Source organism: Emys orbicularis, chromosome 15 (assembly GCF_028017835.1).
Source record: "Emys orbicularis isolate rEmyOrb1 chromosome 15, rEmyOrb1.hap1, whole genome shotgun sequence".
Classification (NCBI taxonomy): domain Eukaryota; kingdom Metazoa; phylum Chordata; order Testudines; family Emydidae; genus Emys; species Emys orbicularis.
This window is the reverse complement of record NC_088697.1, coordinates 9,687,098-9,697,886: the sequence shown is the minus strand read 5'-3', so window position 1 is coordinate 9,697,886 and position 10,789 is coordinate 9,687,098.

The window sequence follows — 10,789 nt, the reverse complement described above, 5'->3', positions numbered from 1 at the left end:
CAGCCGTGAGCCCGCACGCTTGTCCCTGCCTGAGCTCTCCAGGAGCACATTACGCACAGGTGTCTGCACTGGATGTAGGCACCAGTGTAACGACAGGGCCAGACTCTGCTGAGTGCTGCCTGCAAGAGACGGGGCAGAGTCAGACGGGCAGATGGGGGCAGGAGATGACAGGGCCAGCGGCCATGAGCTGAACCCATCACACTTCCGGCCTGGGACGTCACCGTCCGTCCCTGCAGCTCTCCATCTGTCCAGCTGTCCGTCCAACCCTCAACCCCCATCCGCCCCCACTGTATGCCACACACCCCTTCATCCATCTGCCTCACACACTCATCTAGCTCCTCATGCATCCCGCTGGCCCTCTGCTTTGTCCACGCAGTGCCCAGCACAAGGAGGCATGGACAGGGCTGGATTAACCTTTTGTGGGCCCAGAGCCAAACGTATTTGTGGGCTCCCATGAGAATGGGGCATGGCACAAGGGGGGTTGATCCCCAGAGCGAGGGGCCGGCAAGGTGCAGGGAAAGGGGGGGGGTGTCACAGTTCTGGTCCACGCAGTCCAGCACGAGGGCACTGTTAACAAACCCGCAGCCGCCAGACCCATACTGGGCCACCCAGCCCTTCACTGCCAGTGTGCTCTGCCATACCACCCCGTTATGCCCAGCAACTCCCATGCCCAGTGTCCCCTCACCCAGAGATCTGGCCCTCAGATCCCTATGCCCAGCACCCCCCACTAGCGCTCCTCTCACAGTCCCCCCACACAACTGCCCAGCACCCCTTTTTCCTGAGGGAATTCAGCACCAAAAATTTAACAATTCTGTGCACTATTCTGTTCACTGCGGGGAGCTTCCCCCCACCAGCCCTGAACAGAATATCGCTGCCAGCCTCCAGCTCAGGGCTGATCCTTCACTTCCTCCCATGCAGCTCTAGGAGAAAGAGCTCCCTAGGCACCCTGAAGGGGAAAATCCACAAACAAATCTTCACTTTGCTCTCACACCTCTAGGGGCCCAGGCCAGCCCGGTATCGATCCCAGCCTATGTCGGGTTAGGAGTTCCTGCTGCTCCCTGTTGACAAACACTGACTTTGCGCTGCACTGGGGGGGGCTGTCCCATTTTGCAAGCAGGTACTTCCTGTTTCTGGGAAGGAAGAACTCCGGCCCTAGTGTTAAGTCCCTGCTGCACCCTGCTCTGCACAGCGTCAGAGCCTCACCCGGCAGGAGCCTCCTTTGCCAGCCACCCTGCGACAGGAGCAGGCTGTTTCCACAAGACACGGGGAGTTCAGAGCGACGGGGCAGAGGAAGAAGTCTAGAGATACCAGTGGGAGCCCCATGTCCTGAGCTAAGAGAGCTAGTGCCTGATAAAGAGCCTTCGCGGCGGAGAGCAGCCAGCAGTGGCAGTGGGAGGGACCAGGGGGCGGAGAGGAGCCCCTGCCTGGCAGCGAGCAGTGGGTGAGAGGGAGGGGGTAGAAGGGAGAGGAGCCAGCGGGCAGGGGGGCCTCGGGGCGCATCGCAAGTGGAGGGGGTTGGGCTGGGACCCCTTTGGAGCATGTTACAGCAATAAAGTCTCCCCAAACTCTCTAGGAAGATAGGGGGTGGGAGGAGCAACCCCTTTGGCCTGGCAGGCAGTACGCATCCTTCCCAGTAGGGCAGAGACCATGCCCATAGGCAGATAGACCCAGCCTAGCCCATAGGAGACTGCGGGGAGTGGAGCAGAGGAAGAGGATGCAGGCAACTGAACATGACAGGCGTTCATGGAAGGAGAGACAGAGTGTGAGTGTGAGTTGGCCAACGCAGTAGAGAAGACAGAGAGAGAGAGAAACCTAGGAGGAAGGAAAGAAACTCAGAACAGGGAGTCACCCTCATGGATCCAACCTTCTGCAAGGGAGCACACACCACTCCTGGCTAGAGAGATGATCAGCCCCCGCAAACGGCAACATCATCTCCCTTGAAGCCACAGCTAGTCAGGAAACCCACACCCAGGTAACGGGACGTCCCTGCCTGGAGCCAGGAGGGCTGTGACCAGAGCCCTCCCCAAACCAGACACTGATCTCACCGACAGAGACAGCTACTCTCGTCCCAGCTGGGCAGGTCTTGCCTGGCATCAACAGGATTCACACTGTCACTGCTCTCGCTCACTTTCCATCTCACCTCGGGGCTGGACTCCATCCCCGTGACTTCTTTTCCCTTGGTATGAAACACAAGACAAGAGGAAAAGAAAAAGCAATGGTGGCGAGGCTCCTCTTCTCGCTACTCCCGCACCCCAGGGCCCTGGCTTCAACCCTCCTTCCATTTTGCCATCACAGTTACAATTAGAAATCTGCACCCTGGGCTCACACCTGGTTGTCTCCCCAATCCTTGGCGTTGTCCAGCATGTCTCCCTCCACAGAAGTCACCTGGCCTCGTCTTAGACTCCATCTTCATATTGCTCTTCTCCTTCCCAGAGCTCCTGCTCTGCTCCTCAGACCTGCCTTTCCTCAGCTCTGCAGGCAGAGGGGAAGGGGCATCATGGGAACACACACGCCCCATTCCAGACACCACACAGCATCCACAGGGCTACCAAACCATGTCACCTTCATCCAAAAACCACACCCCACCCCAAGGGAGCAAAAAGCCCTCGTGAGCCCAGCACACACAAAAGCCAGGAAAAGATTCACACCCACACCCAGCCCAGCCACATTGGGCGCTTGCCCCCACTTCCTGACCACAGGTCCACGGGGCTCATGGATGGAGAAGTTTGGTGGGCACTGGGGGCCCCTGAAGGACTAGCTCAGCGTGTGAATGAGTGACTGGGATATATGTGGGGGGGCTGGACTGTGGGGTTGGGGTGTCCAGCAGGACCCAAGGGAAGGGACTAGGGGGATTAGGGGGAGAGGAGGGTGGGGTTACCAGGGTGCACTGTGGGGATGGGGGATTTAGAGACCCCAGAGAGGACGGGCGGGGGCGGGTTGGAGGCCCCACGGTGGCTGAAAAGGGGAACCCGGCAGGTTGGGGGTAGCAGAGACTGGAGATGAGGAACCTCACACACTGGGGTGAACTGGGGGGAGTTTGCGGGTTGGGAGGGACGTTGGGAGGGAGGAGGAGGGGAAGGCCCCACAGACGGGGGAGGGGTTGAGGGGCCCCAGGAATGAGGCAGGTTGCGGGGGGCTGAAGGGGGTGTCGGGGATCTACGGAGCAGGAGGCGGGTGGGGGAGGGGGCCTGGGGGGAGGGTCACAGCGGACACTGGGGTGAACCCAGGGAGGGGGCGGGTGGGGGAGGGGCTGAAGGTGCCCTGGGGCGCAGAGTCGGATGGGGGGGGCGGGGCCGGGCTGCTCCTGGCGGCGCGAGGGCGACACGTGCCTGAGGACGGGTGAGGGACACGCTCCTCCCCCCTGTTCAGCCCCATCTCCGGGCCCCGACCTTCTCCTCATGGCGTCCTGAGCGCTGCACTCACTTCCTGTCCCCAACTTCCGCTTCTGGCCAGGCGCTGCACACCAGAAGCCCCCCCCGCCCGAACAGACAGGGCCCGGCCCGCACTGGCTGCTGGGAGAAGCGGTCTCGGGACCAGCCCGGCGCGCGGTGCCGCTGGCGCTGCGGTGGCTGATGGGAGCTGCGGGCCGGGCACACACATCTCCCAGCAGCCACCGCGGCTCTTGTTACCCTCCCCCCGCCGGCGCCAGCTGGTGTCTGACCCCGCAGTGGGGGGGCTCTCCGAGGCCCCGCCCCTTCCCCGAGCCCCGCTCACTCCACCCCCCCTCCCCCGGTCCTCCTCGCTGGCACTGGGGCGGGGGGTGGGGCACAGGAGGGGGGCTCCGGGCTGGGGCAGGGGGGGTTGAAACTTTCCCTGGTGCCGGTTGTTCCTTCGTGTAAAAGTTACTAATGACCCCCCCTTAACAGAGCAGCCTTTATGTCAACGAGTGGCCATTAGGGGGAAGCAGACACTTCAAGGACACAGTAGCCTGAACTTTTCAACTGTTTTCCCTTCAAGGCCTTAAGGTAGTTGGAGCTGGTCCCAAGCCGGTTTTCACTGACCAGATAGCAAAAGCACGGGTCTGACCACCACCAATCAAGTGTTAACACTGCGAGGACCTTTGTCTGAATGTGTATAAAAAATCTATAAAATGTATGTAAGACAAAGTTTTTGTACCAAGGTGCAAAGCTCTCCTTTCTTCTGCAGAATAAAGCAACTCTTCCTTATCCCTGTCTGGCTGTTATTGGCTCTCAGCTAGGTGGACCCGATATTTCGGTAACAGTTTCTGGCGACTCCGCCGGGACTCTCCTAGCTCGGACATTGGACTCAGGACGGCTGCGGCGAACTGGAAACGGCACCAACGGGGTGTTTTGCCCCTTTTCTCTGCTTCACCACAGCCCCTGGGGTTCGTGCTCCGATAAGGTGAGTCCTAATAGGATAAGGAGATACTATCTGGTTCTGGTCTGGTTAACCGGTTAATAAATTTCTGTCTTATACATTGGGCATTAGGTGTGTGAACGAAACTAAGCCTCTCATTCGTAATTCCTCAGAGTGGAAGCCATCGCGTGCAATGAAGCTCTGAGGTCGAATTGGGATCCTTCTGTCCCATCCCCTGTAGCGGTCAGTATTAATAAAAATTCCTGTAATAGAATCCTATTAGGCCATAATTCCCTCTGTTCTCTGTGTAATTCTCTGTTAGAGTGTCAGCAGGCAAATGGGTGGGTCTCTGGTAAAACCCTCTGAGAATAGCCCTTTAAATTATATGTTAAGTAAATGGTCTTTACCCGGTGTTCAAAAAGAAATAGTTACACCTTGTGTAAAAATTAATGTGGCTAGTGTTGTGGAAATTAAATTGTGGAGAGGATATGCATTTTCCCCAGAACATGTGCAGTGTATATTGTAGCAGAGGTAAAAGAAATGCAAACCTACTAATATAGGTTGTGTTGTCTTTTTCAGATCACTGTGTGTTTGAAAGCAGGAGTTAGAAGTAAAAAGGCAATCAAAAGTCTAAAAAAGTTAATTGTGTCCTTTTATTTTTAAGTAAAAATCTTTAAGCTGTAAATAGCTTTAAATCTAAAAGCAAGCCACAAAGCATCTATATTAATGCAATTTTCTAACTAATAAGGTAGAAGCCACTAAAACCTGGACTGCCTATAAAACAAAAACAAAAAAATATGGGGTAATTCTGTTTTGCCTAAAATCAACAAAAGTATGTGTATATAAAAAAATATTTTAAGCAATAACTGACTGCTCAGAAGGGGTAGACCTCTGTTCTTTTGTCTTTCAGATCATCAGAGAAAACGGATGCCAGCTAAATAGCATTCAATGTACCATGCATTTACTGGCACAATAAAAATTATTTTTATGTTCTATGTCCTGTCTTTTGGGGTTTGTCTTGTGGCCAGAATTGTTGTGTTTAATATTTTCATAAAACAGTCTAGTTCAAAATTAAATAAAAGGGTTAAATCAAAAAGCAGATACTTGTTTTATTCAACTTAAAATACAAAATGTTTAAATAAATCAAAAAAATGTAATATACTAAAGTCTAATACATTTGCTTAAGTAAAAAAAAAAAACTTCATTGGCCAGATTTTTTTTAATTAAAAAAAATTATTGTTAAAATTTGCATACCAACAGTCTTTGGAAGCAAGGACATGAAAGGTTAACCCACTCCCCATATTGCCCATGGGATCCTTCTGGCTACCTAGATTTCTAGCCAGAGGGCTAAAAAAAAAAAAAAGCTATTGGACACCAGAGGTTGTACCAAGTAAACTCCTCAAAAGTGGGTGTGCTTGTCCTGGTTTGTTGCTCCAAAGCTCTGTATAAAAGTTATTTTACTGAAAGGGTGTACATAGCATACATTAAGTAATAAAACTAATGTACTGTATAATAGCAATGTGTATATGTTCATTATTAAAAAAAAGGTGTATAAGTAAAAAGTAAAAGTTTCCTTTGTAAATTAACCCCCCCCCCCAAAAAAAACAAGTTAACTAAAAAAAAAAATAGCTAGCAAGCTCAATCCAAAGATAAGATGCTGAGCCCATCCAAGAACACTGCCCACAAATAAGACTTGGCTGACAGCCAAGAAAAGGGGGGCCTAAATGTGCCCAAGCAACTATAAAATCTGCAAAACACTGCCAGGTATTAATAAAATATGTTAGGTTTCTTTTCTCACAGATAAAAGAAGTGCTACCCAAAGACTGCTACCTAGCAGCCCTGCCGTTCATTAAAACAAAAAGACTAAGTCTATGTAAAGTCCATCAACAAAAGACTGCTTTGGCTCCATGCTGGAAAGGCCCTTTCCAAGTGCTGTTAACCACCAACACCGCTGTGAAGTGCCAAGAACTGCCTACCTGGACCCATGCTTCTCACTGTAAAAAAAACCCTCCACCTCGGAAGGGCTCTCCGACTAATAAGCCTATTTCTCCTTCTAGCTCTGCTGTGCCTTCTGGACAGCAAAAAAAAAAAAAAAAAAAAGACAAGGTGAAGTGCTAGTAACCTCTCCCTTGTCCACTAACAAACCTACTGTGCCTTTAAATTTTTTTAGAAGACGCAAAACTATTACAGGGTGATGTGCTAGTAACCTCTCCCCTGTATAATGCTAAACCATAACTGTTTCAGGAAAAGAGAAGAAGGAACACTTGCTTCATTGGAACCACCAAAGTCCAGGGATTCCTGCCTACAAAAAACATTAAAAACTAACCCTGGTAAAAAAACAAAAAATTATACACTGGCAAAAAAACACTTGTGGAACCCATGCTTAAAAATGTGGTATAGTACTACACCAAAAAGAAATGTATTAAAATATCAATGAACTGTAATTAACACTACACTAAAAACTGTTAAATTTTCATTACCCTTATCCAGTTTCCAAATCACCTCTACATACCCAAATTGCTCACAGGGGGCTGCCATTAAATTAGCACAACAGAGGGCTTGGGTTATTTCCTCTAAAAAATAAAGTAACTTGACCGAATCCCTATGGGATGGGGCCAATAGTGCAGCAGCAGTTTAAAATATTTTTAAAAACCAAAACATAATAAAAAATTGGGGCACAGCTAACCCAGGTACAAGCTAAAATTAATAAGTTACATGTTATCTCCGCCCTTAGTTCTATGACCCAAAAATTGCTAACAAAAATAGTATTAAATATCACTAAAGCTAAAAAGGCATTACAGTAAAATCTAGCATGTTCAAAAATTCAGGATTTCCTAAATAACCAGCTAATGGCCATTCAAAATAATCTAAAGCATCAGGCTTAGCCCACTGCCCTTACAGACACATCAGGAGTACCATCTGATCTGTGGCCATAAAAACATACTTAAAAACTTTCTAAATAAAAGTGCAAACATTCTCAATGCTCCTTCCAAGCATATAAACCAATTAGGAAAAAACTTGTGCTCGCATAAAAAAAAAATGTTGTTTCTATATTAATCATTCTGGCTTAATTAAGCAAAATTTACAAGCCATTAAAAATGCTGTTGTTGTTTTCCGTGCTCTATCTCTTAATCACACCTTTAGTTTTAAGGACCTCCTTCCAAACCTTGGGTCATGGTTTATGGGGCTCTTTCAAACAATTGTTAAATAAATTCTTTTCTTTTCTTTCTATGTGTTATCTAAATAATGATACAATGTGCCAAATGCCTGTGTAATGCTATAATCAAAAGCTCTGCTGTCCATAAAAAAACCCAGTATCTGTCCCTCCAGCTTAATCGCAAATTGCGTAACGGGCCTGACAATTTTTAAATTTGTCAGGCCCGAAGGGGGGACTGTAAAAGTTACTAATGACCCCCCCTTAACAAAGCAGCCTTTATGTCAATGAGTGGCCATTAGGGGGAAGCAGACACTTCAAGTACACAGTAGCCTGAACTTTTCAACTATTTTCCCTTCAAGGCCTTAAGATAGTTGAAGCTGGTCCCAAGCCGGTTTTCACTAACCAAATAGCAAAAGCACGGGTCTAACCACCACCAATCAAGTGTTAACACTGCAAGGACCTTTGTCTGAATGTGTATAAAAAATCTGTAAAATGTATGTAAGACAAAGTTTTTGTACCAAGGTGCAAAGCTCTCCTTTCTTCTGCAGAATAAAGCAACTCCTCCTTATCCCTGTCTGGCTGTTATTGGCTCTCAGCTAGGTGGACCCGATATTTCGGTAACATTCGCGTCCCCCCCGGCCCCGCCCCAACTCCACCCTTTCCCCTGCCCCGCCCCCATTCCAACCCCTTCCCCAAATTCCCGCCCTGGACCTGCATTCCCCCTCTGCGTTGGGGAGGGGGGCTCCGGCTGGGGGTGCAGGTTCCAGGGTGGGGGCAGGGATGAGGGGTTGTGGGGCGCTGGCTCCGGGAGGGGTTTGACCTGGTGCAGGTGGGGGCAGTTGGAGGAGAGGAGGAGGGAACCTGCCTTAGCCCCGCTGCACTGCTAACCGGACTTTTAACGGCCCGGGCAGCAGAGATTGCGGATGCCCATACCCAAAACAGGGCTCGAGAAGGGTGTAAAACCCCGGGGAAAACTAATCACCATTCTCCCCAGTTCAAGAGGAGGGAAGGATTTAAAAGTAAACCTGACTCTTCTAAAGGAGTTCAAGGGGGCCCGGAGGGTAGGAACTCACATCCCAGGACGGAACAGGTTACATGCTATCACTGTGGTATGCTGGGCCACATGAGACCAGACTGCCTGACACTGAAGGGCAGCCCAAAACCAGCAACCCCAAATGCCATGGCAAATGCTAACCCTGTTGTTATAAACTCACAGGCAAGCTACACAGAGCCCAGCATTGGTGCCCTGTGTGCAAATGCTGTTTCTGTGGTCTCTGAAGAATTTGACCTTAAAACTCACATTAAAGCTAAATATGGGGGAAATAATGCAGAGTTTATTAGCAGTGCAGAAGTGAATGGAGTAAGGTGTATGGCATGGAGGGACACTGCAGCAGATATCACTTTGGTTAAAGCAAGTCTTGTCAGGAAGGAAGATTATTTGCCAGGTGAAGATGTGACTGTTGTAGCCTTTTCTGAGTATTTTGTCAGGGTGCCTTTGGCTAAAATCCACCTGAAATGGAAGGGATTTGAGGGCACCATGGTTGTGGGAGTAAAAGACACACTCCCTACGGATATTATGATTGGGAATGATATTAAAGCTATGGTCAGTCAAGTTAACACAAACCAGGCACAGGAGAGGATTGATCCTAAGGTTGTGCCTATGGAGGGTTTCTCCAAAAGTTTGTCTTTGGAAAGTAGCTGTTTGGCTGTGAATGAAGTTTCTGAATGTCTATCTAATGTCTCAAAAGTAAATCTGGAATTAGATCAAGCGAAGGGAGAGGAGAACAAGGAGATTTTGGATGAGCCTAGGCAGTCTTGTGAGCTGATGGCTTTATCTAGTCAGCAGTTTGGGAAGGCAAGGAGAGTGGAAGATGAGTGTCCCCATACCTTACCTGTTTCCTGTGTGAAGAATAGTGACAGTGAAGGAAATGTGCCTGTGTCTGTCAGGGGTATTGACTTGCCTATGGAGGAAGCTACCCCAGTCTCCAAGCAGTTGTCTGTGAACAGCCCGGTGTGCTGGGACAAGGGAAATGAAATCCCAAACTGTGTGTCTAGTAAAGGAAAATGTGTCTCCAACTCTTTTTTGTCTGTGGAGCAGACAGAAGGTGCCTTTCAGCCTGTGATGGTTGAGGGTAATTCAGTTGTCTCAGAGTTGGTTCTGGATTCAACTAAAGCCCAGGAAGGGAATGGTCCTAAGTTTGTGTCTGCTGGGGAGAATGGCACTGTAACTAGGTTGCATCCAGTTAGTGTTTTAGCAAAATCCCAGAGACCAGACAATTCTGGTGCTTGTATCTTGCCTGTTGCTCATGTGTGGTTGGAGAAGGGGGTAACAACTCTGTCTAATCAGGGTGATACCCTAGCCAGGGCACAAGGAGAGCAGAAAGGTAATTTGGTTGTGGTACCTACGGACAGTTTAACAACTTGTAGCAAAAAGGACAAAATTCCTAAGCTTGTGTGTGGCAAAGGAAAGGAGAATGCTTTTGACCTTTCATCTAATGAGTCTATGGGTTTGCCTGAAAGGGGATTGTGTAGAAATCTGCCTGATGGGCCAAAGGTGATCCTAAATGTAAGTAAGACCCAGACAGAGTCTGTTGTTGCTCAGAAAAGTGTTCCTTTAAAGCAAGCCCTAGGTGAAGAGGGTAAGGGCAAAATTTCTGTGAGGGGTGATTTGCTGCTTAGAAAAGCTCCTGGGGAAAGGAATCCTCATGGTAATCTGTGCAAGCAGTTCACTGCAACTGAAGGGTGTGAGAGTGATTTAATCAAGGAAGTTTCAGTTCCTAACAGCCAGAAATTTTGTGTTGTGAATGTTGTGCTAACCGGACTTTTAACGGCCCGGGCAGCAGTGCTGATCGGAGCCGCCAGGGTCTCTTTCTGGTCAAAAACCCGACACCTGCAACCCTAGATCTCCCCTGGGCCCAGCCAGCCTGGCCTGCCCCAGATCCCCCTAAGCCCAGCCAGCCCGGCTGCCCTACTCCAACAGGACAGATCAGGAGATCAGATGGCAACAAGCTCAGCTGGTGAGAAAGCCCCAGATCAGCCAGACACAGGGACAAATGCACCCCGGGCCCAGAGTGACACAAACGCGCTGACAGAGCACAACGCACATGAACAAACTCCACACACAGGTGCATTCACACACACATACACATGCACTTTGCAAACATGCACGCTCACATACATATGCACCCGTCACAGACACACACCCGTCACAGACACACAAACACACAGACACACTGCTCACAGATACACACCCAACACACACATTTGTCAGACAAAGGCACTCCTACACACTGCTCAAACATACATGCACTGCTC